Raw genomic sequence first — 24,982 nt, forward strand, 5'->3', positions numbered from 1 at the left:
TCATGGATTCTTTCTATTGGATGCTTTTCCTGTGGTAGGGAAGGATTTTGGCAAGAAGAAACAGACCTGCTAACAAACATATTCTGCAAATCAAACAGGGCAAAGAGATGTTATTATAAAGACAAAAGATGGTCTCAAAAACTCAGTGGTTTTGGATGGCCAAGTAATTCCTAAGGTGAAAAGAGGAGAGTGAAAAGAGATTTCTTAAGATTGTGTGTTCAGAGTATGGCACCTGCAAAATAATCCCACTCTTATGCTGTCAAAATCCTCAATCCCTCTTAGCATCTTCTGTATAATATTCTGCCAAAAGAATGTCTCCTTTTATATTCCATGATGAATTTTTGATGAATCTCAGGAAGAAGAGGGAGTAAGATAGGAGAAAATTATTCAGCTATATTTAATTTTATATAAATTTAAATTCTTTTCAATAAGCATTTCTTAAACATAGCTATGTGTGAGACATTGTTCCAGTAGTTATCTATATTAAAAAGCTAAGTGAGACATGATTCCTGCATCCAAAGAATTGACAAGGTTATAAATGATATTGCTATGTAATTTCAAGTCAGTCAGAATGGCTACAGAAGGAAGGAAAATTCCAACTGTGAGGATCTGAAGCTTTCGTATATGAAGTGAATTTTGAAATAGTCTTTAAAGGGTGAGGTGGAAATCAAAAGATCTAGAGATAGGTGAATTGGTTTACTAGCTGGGGAGAGACAAATTTAACAATAGTGTGGAGTAATGAAAGCTTTAAATCATACCCAAGTAAATCTTTATGGCTGAATGGGATATTTACATGACTAGGTTGGTGTGACATGAAATTCTAAGATGTGCTATACAGTGAGAAGAAGGACATTCTTACTAATTGAACCTTATTGTTTCTCCTCTGGTTTTATGATTCCTGACTTTGAGGGTTTAGATCTATCATAGAGCTAACATCCTCTCCTCTAAATTGGGTAGTCGGATTCTCTTGGCACATTAAAGCAAATTGTACTTTTCACAAATGTTCAACAAATATTGGAGCCAGAATATTTTAAATCTGAGCTTAGGGTATAACATGATGATACTTAAATATTAATTATACTAATGTGTAAGTATAGATGTCTCAAATCAATTTGTAATCTTGTACAATTTTAATTTTAACTTTTATAGTGTATGACAAAACGATGAAATTCAGAATTCATCAGGCATTCTAATTCACTGAGAAAGAGCACACGCAGGGGAGATAAAAGAGGAAAAAGAGACAAATCAGAAACATTAATCATTCTGTATTGTTAAGGAGCAGTGAAGGTGACATGTAATAGTGGAATTTTAACTTGACATAACAAATATTGGCCCCTTATAGTTGTAAAATGAGCACAAATTTATTGAAATCAATATATTATTTAATAAATATTCTTACCAAATGCCACTGGAAGCTTGTTTCACATTTGAGCATATTAATTATATTTCATTGAGTTCTGAAAAAAGTCTTTCAATTTAGAAAAATCTTATATTCAATCTCTCTGAGCCTCACATTTCTTATGTGTAAATAGAGGTAAAAGTGTTTATCACATGTCCCATGACAACAACTGACAATAAAGTATTAGTAACACTTTCCTGCCACATAATAAGCACTCAGTAAATGGTTACAATTGTTAAGGTATAAACATTTATAGTAAATTTTTTTGGTTTGATTTTTAACTAATTTATTCAACAGGGGACAAAGGGAATCAACATTCCTTATGCATCAACATAGAAGAATTGTCATTCAGACACCAGAATCAACCTGTCCCCTGGACAACTCATAGACCTACTTTTGTAAACTTTCATTTCTTGGTCCTATAGAACATATCCAGATGATTAATACAAGTTTACCTTACTCTGAATCCTAATAATAAATGTATCTTTCTCTGCAAACCCTACACGTCCTAAGCATTGGTCATAAATATTTCCTTGGAATCTACCAAAGTGGCAACTTTCATAGGTGTCTTTATTTATTCTGTTCCTTCAGGCCAAAATACCACCAACATCACCCCATTCTCCATCTCACAATGTCCTTCCAGGCCCAGAAGAGATACTACTTTCTTCAATAATGTTTCCTGTGTATCCACGTCTGAAATACACACATCTCAAATGAGTCAAAATCGTATGATAATTTTAGAATACAGACAAAGTAGAAATAAAATGGTTTTGTTTGGTAATGAGAGCAACAATAATTCAAAACTTAATTGACACATGTGTCTAAAATAGTGGTTCTCAACCAGAGACAATTTTTCTCCCCAGAGGACACTTGGCAATGTCTGAAGACATTTTCATTGTCACCCTGGTTGGAGTGGGGAGAGGGTGCTACTGGCATCTACAGCAATTTATGGCTGTGATTTTAAAACTTTAATTTTTTAAAAAAGTGATTTTTTTTGGTGATAAACTAATGAAGCAGGACACATTGATTATAACAATAATAACTTCTGTGTAGTAACCGTGTGTCAGGAATTTTACGTATGCTATTTAATCTTCACAAGAACTCAGTGGGGTGGGCACCATTATCCGCATGTCACAATATTCTGCTTGTCGTCATATTATACTTGCTTTTTTCATCTATTTTTGTCCCTTCATAAGCTGATAGGTACTTGTTTCTAAGGAAAAGGTTTTTCTACTTTTAAATCCATATGCTTTGCTGAGTGGTTTGCTGATAATAATACTAATAAAAATGATGGTGATGATAACAACTAAACTCGCTCTGTGCTTTTCCATGCTTGAAATGCATTGGATTCTCTTTGCGATATATTTATTTCTTAATCTAAGTGCCTCGACTCTATTAACTCTATTTAATTTTTTCATGACACTATGAGAGAGATATTTTCAAATTAGAACAATAACACACACACATACACACACACAAACATGCACAGAGAAGAAAAGGAATATTTCCCAAGTATCTCAGTTTTTACCTGGTGGGACTTAGTAAGCAGCCTGAGTCCAGAGCTTCTGATCTGTAGTAGATCAGATGTTCTACAAATGTTTATCAATATTGATTAAATGAATCATATAATCTCCTGCTTGGAGAAATTTCAAGAACAAATGTGTAGAACATGTAATGATGCAGACATACCTGGGGACAGTTGGCCAGCTGCCCAGAAAGGTCTCTTTTCTAAGCCTTGACTTAATCCTTTAACCTCAGTCCAGAGTTCTTATCAGGATAAACAGGCTAATTTATAAACATAGAATGGCTCCATTATCAGCGATAGTCATAGATTAACCAAGCTCTACGTGCTAAACCAGAAAAACAATACAAGTATTTTACAGTGAGAAATAAAATTGCAAAGAGGACCTAACGCACAATCTCTTTCTGGGGATATTGAATAGAAAACGCCAAATTTCATTTTTGAAGATTTCTTGGTGAGCATAAAATTAAATTAGAAGAGTGAATAATAGGAATTCAATATTTAATGTTGTCATATTAAATTAGCCTCTGAGATAGATCATCACAATAGTTTATACTCAAATCTCATGACAGGAGATCTACTCTGTGTGTAAGGTAATTTGTAAGGTAATTCCATTCTGATACCTTGTGCATTAAAGCTGAATTTTATCACTGAAGCCTCTCAAATTCTAGTTATTTTCAGAATTTCACCATATCTTATTTTAAGGAAAAGTTTGGTTAGAGAATAATGATTTATTATAGCTGTTAGTGATATACGCTTATGTTTTATATTTATAATTTTGAAGTCTCTAGTTATTACAATTATATTTCTTATATAAATGATAATTTACTTAATGTTATGATTGTCTATGATTTCACGTTTAGACCACTGCATTTCTATAGAATGGGACAAGAAGAGTACTGGGTTATACTTCTTATAATAAATTATTAACCTACATTAAAGTTTAATAAATGGTATTTTAATTAATTTCCACAAAGGTTTTCCATTTGTAGACAGCAATCTCATTTAAATTTTCAAATGTATAGTTATATACATTTTTAAGTAGTTTCATTTGCCATTTATCTATATCATAAATTACACTTTCTTTATAAATAACTTCATCAGGGGAAAGATTATTATTTCAGATGAGGATTATAATGATTTTTTAGTCTTCATATTAGTTGTTTCCTTACCATGATTCTATGACTTAGGTTACTGGCCCCATTTCACAGATAAAAGACCTATGCTTATGTAAGTTTGAGGCTTTTCTTAAGATCAGCAAACTTAATTAAGAGGGAGAGTCAGAAATATTTTAGAATTTCTGACTGTAAAACCTATATATTTTCCAAATGTTGTGTTTTCTTTCTTACAAGTACATAATAAACATTGTTATAAGTGCATTAAAGTGAAATTTTATCACTGAAGCCTCTCAAAAATTCTACTTATTTTATAAACATTGTTTTAAGTACATAAACATATATCACATTGTCCTCTAAAATACTTTATCAAGACTCTTTTCTACAGTTTTTTAATTTGTCTTATGCTACAAGAACTGAGCCTGTCTTCTATTTTTTGTGGTTTGCAAGAGTAAATATATTAAATACTTCAATGATGTTGAAACCTGTATTACCATATTCAGGAAACTGAAAACATAATGCAGACTACAGGCAAGTTCCCAAAGGCCTTATTTACATAAGAGTATATACAATATACATCTATGTATACACACATCTTACCTACCAGCACATATAGATGCATGTTTTAAATATCAAGTTTTCTTGCTAAATTTTCTAACGGGGTACAGGGTCAACGTGGTGACATTTCTATTGTATAAAAATGTTTTCCAAATTATTTTATATAGAATAAATACTCATCTATGACCTGTTTTATGTCAAATATTGAGTAGGAGAGTGTTCTGATTCCAGCTACATGGCCAACTGAGCAGATACAAGTGACTCCTTTCATCAATAAGACATAAGATATAATATATCACATGTTATATATAATATAACAAAATAAATACTTCTTTGATAGATATCCAAGCTCATAAAATGAAAGGGAAATCAACATGTCATACAAATAACCTTAGGAGGAAAAGCCACCATCACAGCCATAACTCTGAGATATTGCACAGGCAATCCAGAGGTCTGGGAACTGGTTCTAGGTGTAGAGACTGCACAAAGAGTTTGCAATGATCACTCAAGGATGGAGGATATGCCTTCAGACCTGGCTAGAGTTAAGAAGAAGAAAGACAGAAACCTCATAATTTTGCCCATTCAAAACCAGATATAGGTGGCCAAAAAAAAAAATAATATCTACCCAGTGACTTGGAGAAGCAATAAGGAAGTTTGTCATGTCCTAGAGCTTTTGGTGGTAGAAGAAAAGGCCCTCAGTGATAAATAGATAAATTCCAACTCAAAATGTGCTCCATATGCATTCTTTTATTTTTTTTTTAAAGCAGACTTATCATATACTTTACACACAGGGTAAGAGACAAAAGTAAAAATGTCACGTTGTCTTAGATCAGATTCCAAAGAAGCAGACTCTGAGATTAAGTTATATGTGGAGAAAGTCTATTGGGGAATGTTTCCCAGTAGCACATGTTGAGGGGTGATGAAAGAGAATTTGAACTGTGATGCTGTAACAATAAACCTGAACTTCAGAACTGTCCTAAATAATGGGCTAGGCTTTCTGTCTACAATAGTGACCTGAGAAGGGCATAACCTTGGCACAGGCAGCACGTATAACAGAGGGAAGAACTAGGTTGCAAGCCTCAGCCTGTAATTCTCTCGGTTGCCGGAGGAATACGTGTTTCAGTCCTGTATGCTGGGGAATTGTACAGCACACCATAGCATCCACCAGTCTGTTCTTGTGTGGATCCAGCATATGTGCTTTATACAAAAGGTGATTCTCATCTGAAAATTTGCAGAATGTTGATTGTCCTTTTACTGGAGAAACTTTAAGGGGAAGATTAGTCGAAGGCATTATAGTCTGCAACACTGCAGCTGCCACAAGGCCACAATTGATATTAATACTTGTCATCTCCCTTCTCTACAATCCTACAATTCTCTCACACCAAATAAGGCCCTCTGAATATCTTGGTGGCTAATGTGTTAGGGTGACCCTAAACGTAGTGTGTTTATCTTATGCAATTCTCATTTTGTGTCCATTATACCTTTTCAACTTTATTTAAATAGAGTTCAAATACCATTAAGCTTACACAAAGATAATGTACAATTTAGTGTTTTTTAGTATTTTCACAGACGTATGAAACCATTACCACAATATAACTTTAAAATATTTTTAACAGAAAAAAAGAAATAGAAAGAAAATAACCCTGATATTCATCAATAATGGAATGATTAATTAGTGATATATTCTTAAATGGAATACTATTCAGCAATGATAAAGAATTAAACTACACTCACATGTAACAACATTGATGAATTTCACAAACTTTGTACAAAAAAAAAGCCAGGGGTATGATTCCCTTTACATAAATTCAAAACTGTAAAAAAAAACCATCCATCATGCTACAAATCAGGATAGTGTTTACCTCCCGGGGGTAGTGAGTGAAAAACAGCCATGAGTAATCTTCAGGGAATGTGGATAAAGTTCTAGTTTTTGATTCAGGCACTGGTTACATGGATATATCAATTCTGTGAAAAATCATTGTGCTGCATAGGTATGGTTGATATAAGTTTTTCTATGTGTGCTACTTTTCAATACAATATTTATTTAAAATGAAAAAAGACATTTACTATTGAGTTCATATTATTATTGGTGTTTTATAACAATTTTTCATGTCCCAAAGCAAAAACTGATCCCTGAATTCCTTAATTCTACACATTGTTTCCCTATTTGAATGCCATTTAAATACCAACTGCTGAGGTAGGAATGAGCATTATTTATAGAATTATAATTGAAGATAGGAATTTATTTTTGCGTCTGTGCACTAGCTTTTCCTTTTGAATACTGTTTTACTTTTCAAGTTTTCCTTGAGCTGTGAAACTAAGTATCTTTGTGATTTATATATATATAAGTTATTTATTAATAAATACATATGACTGAAAAAATATTTGTTCATTTAATATAAAAATGGTCAGGGAAATAACAAGAAATGCCAAGTGCATTACTCCCTGACACTATTCCAGCCTTTTTTCCCTTTTGATTATCCTGGTCAAGTACTCAGACCACAATGTGACTTCTTCCATTGCATATTGTCACATAGTAAAAGGAGACAAAATAACTAGGCACAAATTAGAGCTTAAAGTTTACTTGTCCTCTTGTATTTCCTGGCAGAAGAGCTTTCTTTCTTGGACTCATAACCTCTAGATATGCATATCCTAGATTTTGAGGAAAAGAAGCACAAATTCCAAAATGGGTCTCTAGAAATGATGGCAAGCAAAACAACTCCAAATTGAATCTTAGGTGCATTGACTTATATTTCCTACCTCTTGAGGACATAGCACTATATAATGGTCACTTATATATATGCATATATGTATAACATATTTAATCACATAACACATATATAATAGTCCACACTACATCCTGGAGAATGACACTCCAGTATCCCTGATATCATCTCCAAGCAGGCATTTAAGTGGTGTCTTCAAACAATGCCTCTACTTCTCTATCAGCCATCACATTCTAAGTGGTGTGATAAATTCTAGGGCCAGTGTTTCCTACGCTTAATGTATTCACATATCCACATAAGTTTACAACAGTGGAAAAGGGAGAAGGCAATGGTGCAACTGTGGTGACAGCACCTGCTGCAGCATTGTAATTTTGTCCTTTTACTCTTCTTATGCTCATAACTAGATGTATTGCTTCATTTTTAGGATGTTTTATTTCTAGGTCTATCTGATCTAATTACTTAGAATGACTGAAAGATCTCAGCTCATAATGGGTGATTCTCACAATACAGTCAAGTGGTATTCTATGGCCAGACACTCTGCCTCTGCAAGAACCCAGGAGCAAGCTGGTAGATATTTTCCAAATTGTGTATAATTCTCTGTTGTAGATGACATGGAATTATTACAATATCCTAAGGGTTTATGTTGTTATTCTATTATTGAAAATTGTTCTAAATTCTACCAATGAATGACACCTTTTGTCACCATATATGCTTTGAAGGCTATCGAGTTTCCTGGATCATATGGCATTAGCAGCAGGGCTGCTTGCACCAGAGAATGGACCTGCTCTGAGTTCAGTTTGAAATATTATCAACAATGTCACTTGATAAAAGGGGCAAAACAATACTTCAAGTGTGGAGTACTCTGACCCTAGAAACTAAATGCCTACTAGTGGTTGTGATTCTTAGTAGTGGAAACATGAGAAGAGGAACTTAAAGTGTATATTTTTTCTTTTATCTATTTATTCTCTTTCTTTCTTTCTTCCTTCCTTCTTTTTTTCTTTTTGTTTTTGTTTTTTTTTTTTTTTGTTTTTTTTACAGGGACTTACTCTGTTCCCCAAGCTAGAGTACAGCAATGTCTTCGTAGCTCACTGCATCCTCAAACTCCTGGTCTCAAATGATTCTCCTGCCTCAGCTGCTGGAGTAGCTGGGATTACAGGCATGTGCCATTATGCCTGGCTAATTTTTCTATTTTTTGCAGAGACAGGGTCTCACTATGTTGCTCAGGTTGGTCTTGAATTCCTGGTCTCAAACGATACTCCTGCCTCAGCCTCCCAAAATGCTAGAATTATAGGCGTGAGCCACAATACCCAGCCAAGAATGTTCAGGAGGACCTGGCCAAAAGGAGATTTAACATAGCTCTGGGAAATAACTGTGGATACAAACTGTTCTTGGCTCTCCTACATGATGCAAATGATAAAGAATACCTTTACCAGGTTAATTTCCTGAGGCATTGTAAATCACTCTAATAAGGTTATCATATCTGGCACAGCAGCTGCAGTTGGGGTTACTATGAGCTTTTGCAGAGTTTACAATTGTACACTATAAGCCTCCAGAATCTATCTTATTTTTATGAGTTCCAGTTAGATCCTTTCATAGAAGACTTAATTTATTTTGTAATGAGGATCATCAGTCCTATGTTTTTTAGGTATTTAATGGCATTAATTTCTGCCATAGGATGGGATTTAAAAAAAAATTACTTTGTAAACTGAGAGTTTCCCAGAATCAGATGCTTCTATTTTGTCTCTCTTGCATGACGGCCATTACCCACAGGACAAGGAATGAATGTGGAAGGTGTGCCAATGACCTTGTATATCCATTCCAGTTATACTTTTATGAACTAGTGAAATAATCATATTAAATGGGTCCATGCATCTAATAGAACAATGATACTTAGAACCAAGCTAAAATTCAATTTATTACGTGTTCCAATATATTTTGACTCTAAGATCGTTGCCATTATGACTCCTTGATTCCATAGGTAACCATGATAACTTGGTTTCTATTTCCCAACAATTCTTTAAATGTTTGTGTATTCTCCTTTTTCTACTTTATTTTTAACCAAGTGGATAGCCAATGGGAAGATTGGATAAATCATAACTGTATATACTTGTATTACAGTTTCCTTCTTCCCATAAACGGCCTTTCCATCAGTCAGTGGTTTTCCAGGTCTAAAAACTGGCTGAAGTCCATAATTGAAGAAGAGATAATTATTTTTTATTGTAGCAGATGCCTTCTACCTCCAGATTGCCCCTAATTTATTATTTTGATCATATAAATTGAGCAATAACTTTTTGGCTATCCCTATGACATTTTTATTTTAGTAACCATTTCCATATCTCTCTGCACATCTGTGTCCACTAGCTGCCACTTTGACCTTTTTGTTCTTATTAATAATGCAGTACCACTGGCTGTAATATTGTGGGATATTATCCTCCCCTCTTCCTATCAGGGAGTCAGTATCTGTAGCAGTATCATCTATTTTAGGCTATGGAGCACAGAGAAGATAACACCAGTAATCCTCTCAAAATTTCTAGTGCTCTCTGAGCAGGATATTTTTATAATTTTATAAAAAGTGTCCAACATATCCTTCTACAGAATAGTTTATTAGTGGCTTTTCTGACCTTAATGGTATATCTACTCCAAATTTTCACCTCTCTGAGCTTTTTATTCCTACCTTCTCCATTGCACTTAAATTTTTACTTCACCGTGAGTAGGCCATTGCTTTTCCCAAGGAGTCAATTTAGCCATGTGTTAACACTATCTTCTAGGGGCTGTATATTAAGAATCTATTTAGCCATGTATTACCACCATCTCCCACAGTCTCTGTATTGAGTGCAGGGAGGGGAGAAAGAGAGAGAGCGCGAGAGCGAGAGATTCTATATCAATGAGCTTTCTCTTATCTAAAGTTATATTCCAGCTCTTAGGATCTTGCTTCACCCATACTTTTTCAGCTCCTACCAGTACACATTGACTAGGTCCTACAATTCCTTCAGTTTATAGTGCCTTTCCTCATTTAATAGAACCGGCTCTTCCTTGGTTTTGTTACACTGTGATTTGACCTTAGTGTTTGTTCAGGTGGCCATCATTCAAGGTGAATGTAAGTCCAGAATGGAGTATCAGTTGTTTTGCAAGACAGAAGACTCTTCATTGTCTTCGATTAAGCGGAGAGTGCTAATCTATTTTTTCCTGATTTAGCTTTGGGAGGTTTTGTGTTTCCATGAGTTTATCCATTTCCTCTAGGTTTTCTAGTTTGTATGCATAGAGGTTTTCACAGTATTCCCAGATGATATTTTGTATTTATGTGCTATCAGTTATTGTCTCCTTTTTCATTCCTGATAGAGGTTATTTGAGTCCTTTCTCACCATTTTTGGTTACTCTGGCTAGTGATTTGTTGATTTTTTTTTTTTTATCTTTTCAAAGAAGCATCTTTTTTTCTTTTCACTGATCCTTTCTATTGTTTTATTTGTTTGTTTGTTTTAGTTTCCATTTAGTTTTGTTCTGCTTTGAGCTTTGTTATTTCTCTGTCCCCCAGTGGCAATGGCAGTGCTCAGCTCTTGACCATAGGACTCACAAGAGTGCCCAAATTCCCTGCTTCCTCCCCAGTCTGTCAGGGGCAACGGGGAGGCAGTAGCAATGAATCTGACCCCTGGCTAGAGGCAGCGCTCTTGGGTCTTAATATGACACCAGGCACAGTGTCCAGGGTTCTCAAGCCAGTGGTTCACCTCTGTGCCTTCTCTCTGGAGCAATGCTGCAGCCTTCTGCATTGGAGTGTCCCTCCCACAGCTGAGATAGTAATGATCATGGGAGGAGTGTGGAGCCCTGGGATTCACTCCTCTGTTCCTTCACTATGTGCAATTGCCTGTGTACCTCCAAACCTACAGAGCAGGTCACCTCTCTTCCCTCTCCTTCACTTTGGGTGCCTCCTCTCAGCTGTCTTCTGATTTGCAATGCTCTCTCTTAGATAATCAATCTGAAAGTGGATATCCACTCATTACTTTTAATCCTCTCCACGAGAGCAGCACATGCAGGCTGCTTCTAGCCCACCATCTTAGCCCCTCTCCAATCCCAATTTATAATTTCTGATAGTATTTTTTTAAACTAAATCATTTTTATAAAATGAGTTGATCACATGCAATTGCTATGCAAAATTTGATGCTTTATATTTTCTTTTAGCTTTTCACAATTTTTCTTTTTATCTTTAGAAAGAAATAGAAGAATGAAATTATTTTATTTGTATCATCTTTGGTATTTTTCAAACATCTCTGTATGTGAATTTATAATCTCATTTATAACCTATTTATTTTGTAACGGAGTACTATAAATGCTAAAACTCATAGCCATCTGAAATTTATAATTTGACTTCATAAAAAGAATTTGAGTTATCTAGAATCCATGTACATGATTTAAACTTCATATAACTATATTTTAGCCATCTCAAATAAGTAATTTAATTGCTATTCAAACATTGAAAATTGTAAATGAGACTTATTGATCGGTACTTACACCTAATGAACAATATTTTACAATTTATTGCATTCTAAATAAATGCACTTATTACATCTAAATATGTTTAGCTTTAGAAGTAGTTCTAAATTCATTTATAATATGTCTTTAATCATGCATACATAAAGTTTTATTTTCTTTTTGCCATAAGTACAAATTTTCTAATTTCAAAAATTAATAAAACTGGTTTAAGTTATATACTTGATTAAGGAAGCCAGCTTTCAAGATAGCCCCATAATCCCCCTACCTCCTGGTATTCATATGTTTATGCAGTGTCGTCCTACATTGTACTGCAGTTGACCTTGCTGGTTAATAGTATATGGCAGAAATTATAATATACTACTTGTGAGGTTAGGTTACAAATGACAGTTGTCTCCAACTTGCGATCTTTCATCTATTTCTGCCTCCTCCTCCTCTCTCTCTCTCTCTCTCTCTGTCTCTGAAACAAGCTGCCCTGTTATAATGAGCCCTATGGAGAGGGTCACTTGGGGAGGAACTGAAGCTTCCGGTGTATGGCCAGGTAGGAACTGCTATATGCCAAAAGCCTTGTGAATGAGCTTACAAGCGGCTTCTCCTATCCCTGACCAGCCTTGGGATGACTGCAGTTTCAGTGCAAAGTTTGACTGAAATCTCATGGATGACCTAGGTCAGAAAGCTTCATTTCAGCCACTCCCACATTGCTGACCCTTAAAAACTGTGCTAGAAAATAAATGTAGATGATTTTAAGCTACTAAATTGTTGGGTAATGAGTTATACAGTGATAGATAGCAAACATATTCATCAAACATTTTAATTAATGGATATTTACACAAATTTATACCTTTTAAAATTAAACTACCCTCTCACTCAAATATTAAAGCCATAGAAAATAATAAGTTTTTAATGTGTACAACTGAATGTGTTCCATAAATACTACCTATTTATCTGTCAAATATATATGGGAGGGTAAGCAGTTTGTTTTCACCTCTAAAATACTTACAGGTTTATTAGAAAACCAGCTAGAATCCAATCATCAGTAAGAGAGATGGATGTATTTACAAGAGGAAGCATATAAATTTAAAAACTACACATAACTTCAATTAAAAAAAAGTTTGCTAGCTAAAATTAACTTAGTTGTATAGACCCAAAGGCATCTTCCATCCAAAATGTAGTTCACACCTTAAGAACACCACGTATAGTGCCTTCTCCAGCAGGTGAAAATTATCCTTTGCTTCACTTACCCAAAATACATATGTAAAGAAAAGAGAGTAAAGTTGGAACATTATTGATATTTTGTGCAGAAAAAAGGAAAAATAGAGGGATCTGGCTCCTGTGTTGGTGAGTTTTAGCTAGAGTCAAATTTAGACTAGACAATAAATGATTTTTCTCCCCATCACGCCAAGGGGATGTAGCAGAGATACAGGAAAAAAGAAAGGATCCTCCCTTCCTGCAGTAGCTTCTGGGCATTTGTGACCAGTTAACTCATGATCCCAAAGTGATATCTTTTGTCAAGTGATATCTTGAGAAGTGAGGAGTAACTTCTGTTTTCCAAATAGCTACAGTTAAATAGGCAACATGAAAAACTAAGAACTTATCCCTTTCTTTTTTGTATTATTATTGGAGGAGCAGCAATGGGTCAAGACAATTGGGATAGTGTCATTTTTTTACTCACCACACAAAAAGTAAAATGTATGCATGTAGTGCATGGATGTACATGTGTCCTAGGTAATAAGTCTCCAACTTTATTGACTGTCTCTGTTTTATACAAAATGGAAATGAGCCTTGTGGTCCACTGCAACCAAGAAATCAGGAAGAGAATATTTAGCCTATAGTTTTAGCATTTCATCCAAATTCTAGGTGGAGCTGCTGAGAGAATTAACGGAGTAAGAAAAACTGTCATCATTGCACCATGAGTCTTCTCCACTTGAATATACAGAATTGAAGTTCACATTGTAACTTTGAGTAATTTTCTGAGGAAAGGAAGACAATTAAATCAGAAAATATAAAATAAACCACGAAGTTATTGTCCCAACAAAATTTTCTGAGGGCATAGGTATAAGAAGTCATTTAAGAGGCTAAGATTTTGGCAGGTTAATAAAAGTAAAGAGGAAAGGTAAGTAAAACCTCTGTTAGAAATGGTGCAAAAAACAAAGCATGAGGAAATATTTGAGGAAAATGTCATGAAGAGAGTCCTCTTATTTTCTTAAACAGCTTTATTGAGATAGAATCCATGTATCATGCAATTCACCCATTTAAAGTGTACAGTCCAATGGCACAGAAAGACAAATATTGTGAATCATATTATTTTGTAGATAGACAAATATAGAACCATTTCTTAAACTACGCAAAATTAAGAAATGAGAGAGGGCAGAATAGTTTAAAATATGTTTTATTGATTTCTGCTAAGGAATTTATTATAAATTACTCTTGAGGTTTTGCTGTGTATTTTAGAATGCAAAATGATCAAGCCAGGTAATTGGGGAACTTGCCAGAAATAGAAATTGGCTGCATATATTAAACATCACATCTCTGTATTTTTAGGAAGCTCTCCTAAAATGTTCCCCAATCTTACAGCACATGGAATCTTGAGCCGTGATTGTGTTAGACTGCATTGTGTGAAGTTCTTGGCAGTAAATAGCTATGGGTTATTGGGCAGCTTGTCAACCACATATCATATATTTGTTGTTCTTCTGGAAAGGAAAACTTATTTCCCGATGGAGAAGCGGTATCTATGGAAGAGCCTCATTTTTGGAATGTATTAGAACACTGTAGGACAAGATGTGAGTTTCTTATTTGCCCTCTGAGGTGTCAGTCTCTTTTATTGAATTGGTTAAGGTTTTCTTCTTTTTAACTGTATAGTGCTTCTTATTTCTAATCTTATATACTCCAAATTAAACTGGAAAATTTACTTTCTTTTTGTAGGGTAAGATTGAATTACTGAGAACTGCAACAAGGGAGTAGGTGGCTGGAAATATGCCAGGATTCAAGGAAAAGGAGTGTGAATGTGAACTCTGTGTGTTTTCCGTTTCAGCCTTGCTCTCTTGCTGACAGCATCAGAGAGGTGAGGCGAGCAACAAGCAGCCATGGAAGCAAGAAACCAAGCACCTGAGAACTGAAATGAATAAGCAGCATCTGTTTTTAACTAAACAGGTTAGAACAGCAGAGTCATTCATAGCAAGCTATTAAATGATGTGGAAACTATTGGAACTGTAAAAAGGCTGATGGCTCAGGAAAGCATAGTTGAAAATAATATTGGAGACACTTTAAGAAATGTAGCAAAAGTGCAATTCCATATTTGTAAAATATGAGCTAAGTAAGCCTCTATGCATGAAGCTGCTATTGATATTTTCTTTTGTAATTCTATATTCCTAAAGGAACACTATATATCTTGCTCTTAAGCATGTTCAGTAATTAAAAACTTAACGATTAGATTCACAGTAGATGGTGTTCCTTATTTTGGTTTTTGTATCATTCTTATAAATTCCTCCCTAAAAATGTTAGTGATTTCACTATATCCAGATGATTTGTCTGGAACTCTAGTTTATTAAACTCTCCTACATCTTCACTTTTCCCTCAACTCTGCCTCTCATGGCCAATGTCACATTCCTGTCACTCTCAAAAATTGAACACTTCGCTATATTTATTCTGTGCAGTCCTCTCTCCAGTCACCACCTTCTCAGATTCCAGTAAACTTTCCTTCCAGGATGACATCTACATGCTTCTATTAGCTTTTTGCTGTCACTCAACCCATTGATGCCCTTTTTTCTGTCCTTAGCGAGTTTTAATTCTATGATCAATCATTATAATGACTCTCTACTTACAACTTAACTTCCCTGTCTCCCTCATTCTTCCTCATACTCATTTGACAAAACCACAACCCTGTTTAAACCCAACTCTCTGCCTGCCTTATTCTTGTACCCATGCAATTTAATGTGGATGTGGAAAAACAGGCAACAGTGATAACTCTCCATTTTCAATTCCTGATCATAAGCCTGAAGCATTTAATGTTGAAGTTTAAAATCACATTGTGTTGTCCTACAGTCTTACTGTAGTTCCCTGTCCTACTCACTGGCCCACTCTGCAGAATGGCTCTTTCCACTCCTGCTCCTCTTTGAAACACCTCCTATCACATTCTCACACTTATTGCAATACTTCACAAAATTAAGTAAACAAAAGAGAACTTTCCACAGGCTTTGCCTGTTTGGCACTTGCTGTGGACAAGCTAATCACATTCCTACCTAAAGCAAATACTTACATTGATTGCATCTCTCGCCTATTAAAGGACATTGCTGTAGCGATTCCTTTTCCTCTCTTTTGTATCATTAATTTCACTTCTCTATCAAATCATTTTTAATCACACAAAATGCTATATTTCTTCCATTAAAAATAAACAAACATCTTGACACCAACTCCCAAGACAACTACCAGCCATTTCTTTGGTTCTCACAGCAGCAAAACTGTTAGAAAGTTGTGTTTATAGTTTTAGATTCCCATTTTCCCTCCACCAATTCTCTCTTGATTCTAAGCCATTCAGTCTTCCGCTATCATTGCTTGACTGAAATTGCTTTTTCACTGTCGCCGATGAACTCTATGTTACTAAATTCAATATTCAGTGCTCAATTGTCATAGTCGACATTGTTGATAACTCTTAACTCTCTGACAAACTGTCTTCTTTAGTCCTCCAGGGCAACCGCTGTTGTTGTTGTCATTGTTGCTGTCATTTGGTTTTCATCTTATTTACTTTTTGCTATTGCTCGGTCTTAATATTGGTTCCTATTTTCTCCCAACTTCATAATGAACTAGTGTCATTTCAGGAACTCCATTTCTTATCTATCTATATTCCTTCCCTTGGTAATTTCATCTAATGTTATAGCTTTATATACTATTATAAATAATATGAATAAATCTATGTGGTAATTCCTGAGCATGCATCTTCATCCCAGACCTCTCTTTTCAAACTCATATATACAGTAGCCTAATTAATATTTCTACTTCCAATACTTAAATATATTTAAAATTGAACTCTTAATAATTACTCCTCCTTGAAAAAGAAAAAAGAAAAAAGAAAAATAAAGATAGAAAGGAAGAGAGGGAGAGAGAGAGATAAGCTGTTCTAACCATATATTTCCCGTCTCAGTTGATGGTAACTCACTCTTTCTAATTGCTGGGGACCAAAACATGAAGTAGCCCCTCATTCCTCCTTCTTCCTCTCAAAACCAAACTGTCAAATTTTCCTATTGGCTCCACTTTCAAGTAAATTTTGAATCTGAAAACTTCTCCTCAGCTACCCTGTGACTACCCTGACCCAAACCAGTACAGCCTGTTGCCTGCATTCTGCATTAGACTCCTAAATTGTCTCTGATTCCGGGTGGGCCGTGCACTGCCTCACAGTATATTTTCAGCATATTAGTCAGATTATCCAGGTAAATCATGTTGTTCTTCTTGTCAAAATGCTTCAATGACTTGATGTTGCTATTTGAGTAAAATATTAAGATCATCCTCAGGCTTGCAAGTCCCTACATTTTTTGCCTCCTTTTAATTGTCTATCTTACTTCTTCCACTACTCTCTCTCTCTCTTTCAAAACAGTGGTCCTCATTGACTTTCTGTGATTGTTTAAATATTCCAGACAAACCCCCTACTTGTACCCTTTGTGTTGACTCTTCTTTTCCCTGGGCATTTCCCCCTTGATAGCTATATGATTTTATTCCTCACACTCTTCAAGTCTGTGCTTCTAAGTCTTTCAGTGAAGTCTGATATTGCTACTAGTTTTAAAACGGAAATCCCCTCTCTAAATTCCACAATATTCTGCTGTCCTATTTCCATTAAACTTATTACCACATAATATACCATTCATTTATTTATTTCTATTTTTGTTTCTTGCTTGATATCATCATTACCTCATAGAAATTAAGCTCTAGGAAGGCAGTAATTTTTGTCTTTGTTCACGGATGTACTCAAGCTCTTTGAACTGTGTCTGCCTATAGTAGGCTTTTAATACATACTATTTTGGAAAAAAGGATTGATTCAATCAATGTCAACAAGATTAATCTAGAATCAGATAACATGAGTTCAAAGTCAAGCCTTAAGATGTCTCACCTATTACTGTCTGTGTGACCATAGGAAAGTATGAGAAGTATGAGTACGATGCACACCATCTGGGGAATGGACACGCTTGAAAAAGGACAATCTCTCTACATTTATAAAATGGGATAATAATGGTATCTCTCATATAGGATAGTTGTAGAGAATGAATGAATTTTTTAAGCACTGTGTAAGCACACAGTAATAATAGCATGTTAATTCGTTAACACATTTTGTCACTATAACTATTCAAACTAATTTCTAATTCTATTCAAACTAATTTCTCCAAACTTGTATGAATATATTTGATTACCAGAAATCTGGACCCAGTATTATATTTTGCAGCTACATTAAAACTTTCAAAATCTACGATTAGGTATTATTTATTTTCATACTTCTGGGATTGGCAAAATGAGCATGTAACAGGTTCTCAAATTGTCTGTTAGAAATGAATTGAATTGAATTGACTACAAAATGAAGTCAATAAATAAATTGCTTTCTCACTTTAATAGTCTTATATAGAAATAAAATCATTTTTTGATGCCACTTCTCCTCCAATATAAACAAGAAAATCACATCTCTCACCTCCACATCCTTTGGGTGCTATAATAGGTATCAAAGAATTCATCACTTCTGTCTAATTTCCAGTCAAGTCTCAAAAGAATAATCATTAAGTAGGGCTTAATGATTCCTAGATTATTACTGACATTCTTGGCTGATGCAAATAATAAAGGTGATCTCAAGCTCAACAGAATTGTAGTCTAAATGCAAAAAAGCAGCTATTTATCCAGTAAAGATAGATTGAAAGATTAAGGATACTGCATGGTAGAATCACAGGAGGAGGAAACAGGATTTTCACATTGCTGTTAATTCTATTTTGCTAGCTCTTAGACACCGTGTGAGGAAACTTTAAGATCAGAGAGTGAAAACATTGTGCTGACAGTAATTTGGATCAATACAGCTGAAAAGCTACCTGCTTGTCTGAATGAATTTGGACCATTTTTCATGCATGGAGATCCTTGCTTTCCTGTTGTCTCTACACAGTCTTCAAATGTGATATGTTTCTAAACACCGAGACATTGTTATTTTGCCTGAGGTTGGCATGGGCATTCTGACTCCATGCCCTCATATTCATGTGATTTTTCTTTCTCTTTGACAGTGCCTGTTCCTATGGACTTAAGTTATTTGTTCCCTGTCTCAGGCTGTGTTTTTAGATTTTAGTTCAGCTAGGTATCTATGTTCCTCTGCTTGGGACTTCTAACAGATCTAGTTTGTCTTTTATTTTCCTTTATATTAGTCCCAATCCCTAACTGATAAAACTGATGAGACCTTATTTATTTAATTTTTTTGCAGTTATTAGTTGACTGACTTGTTTCTCTTCCTCAGACAGCCTCATTTTTGTCATCCAACATTCAAGGATAAACCCTCCAGAAAACCTACTGTAGGGATTCCTAATAGCTTTGGAAGATGGGCTAGAAATATATAATCACATATTAATCTGTAAAGTGGAGGAAGGTTTGTGTAGAATAGTAAATAACTGTTTTTGTTCATTGCTTTATCACAGAGGACGGTTCCTTCTTTTTTTTAATTTAATTTAGTTTTTGCATATCACAGCATCACCATTTATTTTCTCTATATTTCCAACAACTGTGTTGAAATTTCAGTCTCTTTTACAGATCATTAAGTTTTTCATCAGGCACCTTTTTCCACATACCAGTCACGGTTGTCCTCATGCTTTGCTTTCTTTTTTTTTTTTTCTTTTTCTTTTTTTTTTTTTTTTAACACCAGAATTGTAATTTTATTTATTTATTTTTTTATCAGTGTGAAGATTCCTTCTAAGAGAAGACAGTATGTCAGTTAAGTGTTATGGAATCTGTACTTTTATTGGAATAACACCAATTGGGTATCAGACTGAGGTGGGAGATGGGGGGAGGGGATGGGGGTATAACTACATGATGAGTGCAATGCACACTGTCTGGGGAATAGACATGCTTGAAGCTCTGACTTGGAGGGATGGGTGGTTCATGGGCAATATATATAACCTGAACTTTTGTACCCCCATAATAAGCTGAATTTAAAAAAAATGGACAAATGGGAATTATTTAAATTACAAAACTTCTGCATAGTAAAAGAAATAATCAACAGAGTAAACAGACAACTTTAGAATAGAAGAAAATATTTGCCAACTGTACATCTGATAGAGGACTAAAATCTAGAATTTACAAGTGACTCAAATAAATCAACAAAAACCTCCCAAATAACCCCAATCAAAAGTGGGCTAAGGACATGAATAGACATTTTTCAAGAAAAGACAAGCAAATGGCCTAGAAGCATATGAAAAAATATTCAACAACACTATTCGCCAAAGAAATGCAAATTAAAACCACAGTGAGATATCATCTTACGCTAATCAGAATTATTATTATTAAAAAGATAAAAAATAACAGATGTTGGAGAGGATGAAGGGAAGAGGGAACTCATACACTGTTGGTGGGAATGTTAATTAGTGCAACCTGTGTAAAAAATAGTATGGATATTTCTCAAAGAACTAAAACTATTTACTAGAACTACCACATGATTCAGCAATCCCATTACTGGATATCTACCCAAAGGAAAAGAAATTAATATTTAAAAAAGATACTTGCGCTTGTATGCATATTGCAGCACTATTCACAATAGCAAAGATATGGAATCAACCTAAGTTTTCATCCACACAGGATTGGATAAAAAAAAATTATACAATGGAATATTATTGAGGCATAAAAAGAATGAAATTATGTCTTTTGCATGAACATGGATGGAACCGAAGGACATTATTTTAAGTGAAACAACCCAAACACAGAAAGACAAATACAACATTTTCTTACTTAGAAATGTTGGTACAGGCTGGTAGGTACAGGCCAGGCACAGTGGCTCACGCCTGTAATCCTAGCACTCTGGGAGGCCAAGGCAGATGGATCGCTCGAGGTCAGGAGTTCGAGACCAGCCTGAGCAAGAGCGAGACCCCGTGGCTATTAAAAGTAGAAAGAAATTATCTGGCCAACTAAAAATATATATAGAAAAAATTAGCCGGGCATGGTGGCGCATGCCTGTAGTCTCAGCTACTCAGGAGGCTGAGGCACTAGGATCACTTAAGCCCAGGAATTTGAGGTTGCTGTGAGCTAGGCTGACACCATGGCACTCACCGTAGCCTGGGCAACAAAGTGAGACTCTGTATCAAAAAAAAAAAAAAAAAAGAAAAGAAATGGTAGGTAATAATGTGTGCACATGAAAGCAGAATGTCTAATGATGGACAATGGAGACTTGACAGGGTGTGAGGAAGAGGGAGGAGGATGGGAGGTTGCTTGGTGTGTACAATGTACATTGCTCAAGTGATGAATGCACTGAATGCTCTGACTTCCCCACAATGCAATATATCAGTATAGCAAAATTGCACTTGCACCCCATAAATAGATACAAATAAGAAATAAAAGGCAACAGTAAACATGCTTTTTTAAGATTCAAAAAACAAAATAAAATAAATCAGCCAGCATATCATAGCATAAAAAAGCTGAGTTGATTTAATATGTGCTCTGAAGGCCAGTCATTTGCCCCACTTCAGAGATGGTCATGTGGTAAAATTAATCTATCTTCAATAGACCAAATAAATATTAGAAATTAGCTTTACCTATGATTATGTTAATGATAATTGATATGCATAAAATTGTTAAAATATTTTACAAAGCAAAGCCCTATTTTGCATAAATAGGCATAAAAAGGGAAGCCAGTAGGAAGAAAGCTAAAATTTCATCCCTAAAATGTCCTACAGTTAGCCATCAAATTGGAGAATTTCAACTTGCCAATTGCCAATAATTAAGATCACAGAATCCTGCTTCTGAAATATTTTCAGTCATGCCTCTATCAACAATTTCATGAAAGATGTGTTCAAATATCCAAAACTCCAAAAATATAAGATTTATTTTATTTAGAGCATAGGTTTTATGAAATATTCTGTTTTATTACATATTTATGTATGCTTAATAAATGTCTACGTTTATAATGGAATTTGGTCTGAGAATTGTTTTTATTATAACCTGATAGCAAGTTTGTAGAGTCATATTAAACTTCATCCATTTCAAGCAATTTTGTTTATCTATCAATAAAAGATACTCAGAATTGTTCATGTCAAAATTATTTAGAATGTTTTACGATATAAAATCAAAGAAGATGAAGCTGAGTAAAAATGATTTAAAACAAAGAGGTAAGCATTCCAGGACTGAGAAACATATACATAAAGGAAATGTGTGATAAGAGAAATAATGAGAGTTCATATAAAAAATTGTTTCATCCAGTGGTAGGCTAGATGAATGGAATTTTTTATTCAGTAAAATTCATTGGGTTTTCAATTAATCTAATTTAGAATTAAATTGGGAAAATTTACTTTTTGTCACTGGGTAAGATTGGGAAAGTTACATTCTTTCATTAAAGGACAAGAGTCTTGAATAAAAGTTATAGATGTATGTAATTAGAAATGTTAAGCTTAGCATGCTATAATGACAGGAAAATGGAGTATTTGAAAGCCTGGTGTATAATACTCATTTATTTTCCCTAATCACAGGAGTCATTTGAAGGATAAGTCATCTGTTTTTCAAGCAAGAAGATCAGAAAGTTCCCTCCCGTTTCCTCATTAAGATTTATTTACTTATTTGTGGCTCTATTTTCAGAAATAGAACAATCTAGAAATCTGTCCTGTAATGGTTAAAAAGTCATAGAAAAGAGAATGAAAATAGTGGAAAATTATCTTCAGGAATGTTGAAAATGACTTAAAGAAGGATTCCTGAAAAGAAATATCAAGCATGATGAGAGTAATTCCCTTTGTGCTTCCTTAAATATGCTACATATTGTTACAACCACAGATAGTTCTCATGTTCTTACTCTAAGCTGCTTGAAATGACGGGAGAATTCAAGAATGTCATGATTTTTTATCAGAGCAGTAACTATTTTTTCATCTGATGAGTCAATCTCAGTATTTTCTTGAAAAGATGAAACGTGAGCTGAGCTAAAAAAAATACAAATACAATCAAAGGATAAACAAAGTGAGTGGGAAAATTATTAGTTTAATATTATGGCCCTTATCCTTTCTATGAGAAATATCTGACTTGCATGAAGAAGTCATTAGGAATAAGGTAAGAAATAAAAAAATAATGCACTAACAAGTGTATGCCTTTTATTTCATTTTACATTCTACAGATTCAGTCATAACATACTATATATAGTCATCATTACATGCTCCCCTCAAGAGCCTTGCAATAGTTTATGTCAAAATTCTTGCAATAGAATTACATGTTGAAATATTAAGAAAATTATAGGAAAAAATAGTTGCATAAGGTAAAATTAGATCAAGTTGGATGTCTTTGGGACATAATAGAATGAGATTCTAATTTGATAGAAGAAAAAATAAATAATATGGAGTTAAAGAATAGAATTACTTTTGCCTAAAGCTGATGCGGTAAGAGATTGAGATTGAAATACCAGTTGTATATAGGTTAGAAATTCATATGCATTTAGAAGCATAAACAAGGCTACCTATACGTGCATATTATTAATAATTATTTTTACTATTTAATTTGTGCAAGAACTTCTAGATAAAAAAATGAAAAAAACTGGATGATTAGGCAAAATATGCACCCACACCTTAAAAAGCAAAGATAATTAAGAATGAGGATAAATGGAAGCTTCACTGAATAAAACAATGACTATAGAGTATAATAGAAATTCTCTAAATAACAAAGAAATTTGACATAATTATTGCACAGTTAATATTATGGCCTTTACTCTTTCAATGAGGAACTTTTGACTCATACTGAGCCCCATTACTGTTTTTCTATCTTAAAAATCAATGTTAGCTGTGTGATCTTGCAAGTAAAATTTACATATTTTAGAGCCTCATTTTTCTCACCTGAATGCAGCGACACTTGTATGAGTAGCCACAGACAGTATGATTTAATCGTATTTTTCTATTTATGAATAAAGCTCTAGCCTTTGTTTGAATTAGGCCAATGTACACACTATTTTAGTTAGATTTTCCATTCACATTGTTAGTACGTAACAGATCTGATACTTGTTATTCTCACTTCTCCTTAAGTTCATTCCTGGTGGATTCAAAACTTCCTACCCTTTTACCCCTCACATGGCAATCTCATGGGCCCATGTTACACAGTCTACCTTGACATAGCAAGTCAATAAACCTGTTTTGCTAGACTATAGGTTTGTCCCTTATGGTTTTGATCATAAAGGCTTTAACAGTCCAGCATTATATAACCTGAAAACTAAAGTACAGCTGTTGCATAAATATATTTCTAGCATCTATGTTCCTCTATTGGAATATAGAAGCAAGTTAGTCTCTTTAAGGTACAGGTGCTTAATAAAAGGATAATAATAGTTTATTTCTCATAAGATTTTTTGCATATTAAATGAAATGTTATATCTTATTTGACTGTCAGAGCCTAAATTATGATAAGGATTCAATAAATGTTAATCATTATTATTATTTACATATGAAATTATTTACTTTTCACTCACATTATTTCAAAACTGATTTGAAATAGAGCAGTTACATAGAGACAGATATAGACTGATATATTTTAGTAAAAGATAGATGATAGATACATAGATAATATCAAAGAGGAAAGAAAATTAGGACAATTGTTAGGGTAGTAAGAGGAATTCATAAAAGATTCAAACAAAAATGCACTTTATAAGACTATGTTCACTTGATATAAAAGGATTATGTACTCAACTGATATTTCAGCTTATGTTTGCACTTCTTGTGTTTTATGCAATTTGTTCAGTTAGAGTAATTCCAAATTCCAGCATTTAGGAATAAATGGTAAATACTGTGAAATATTTTACTATATGTACTCACTCATTCACTTTCTCACTCATCAAATCTTTATTAGCTCTAAATGTAAGCTAAGGATAGACTGTATATAAGTATCCTTTGGTTTTTTTTCTACAATGACAAATATTACATTTTTGTTTAGGAAAGTTGTTTTCCAACTAAGTCTTTTGGTAATCCTATATTTTTATTCCTATGAACAAAATATTATTATGTCTTGT

The sequence above is a fragment of the Lemur catta genome, chromosome 13, assembly GCF_020740605.2.
Source record: "Lemur catta isolate mLemCat1 chromosome 13, mLemCat1.pri, whole genome shotgun sequence".
NCBI classification, from domain to species: domain Eukaryota; kingdom Metazoa; phylum Chordata; class Mammalia; order Primates; family Lemuridae; genus Lemur; species Lemur catta.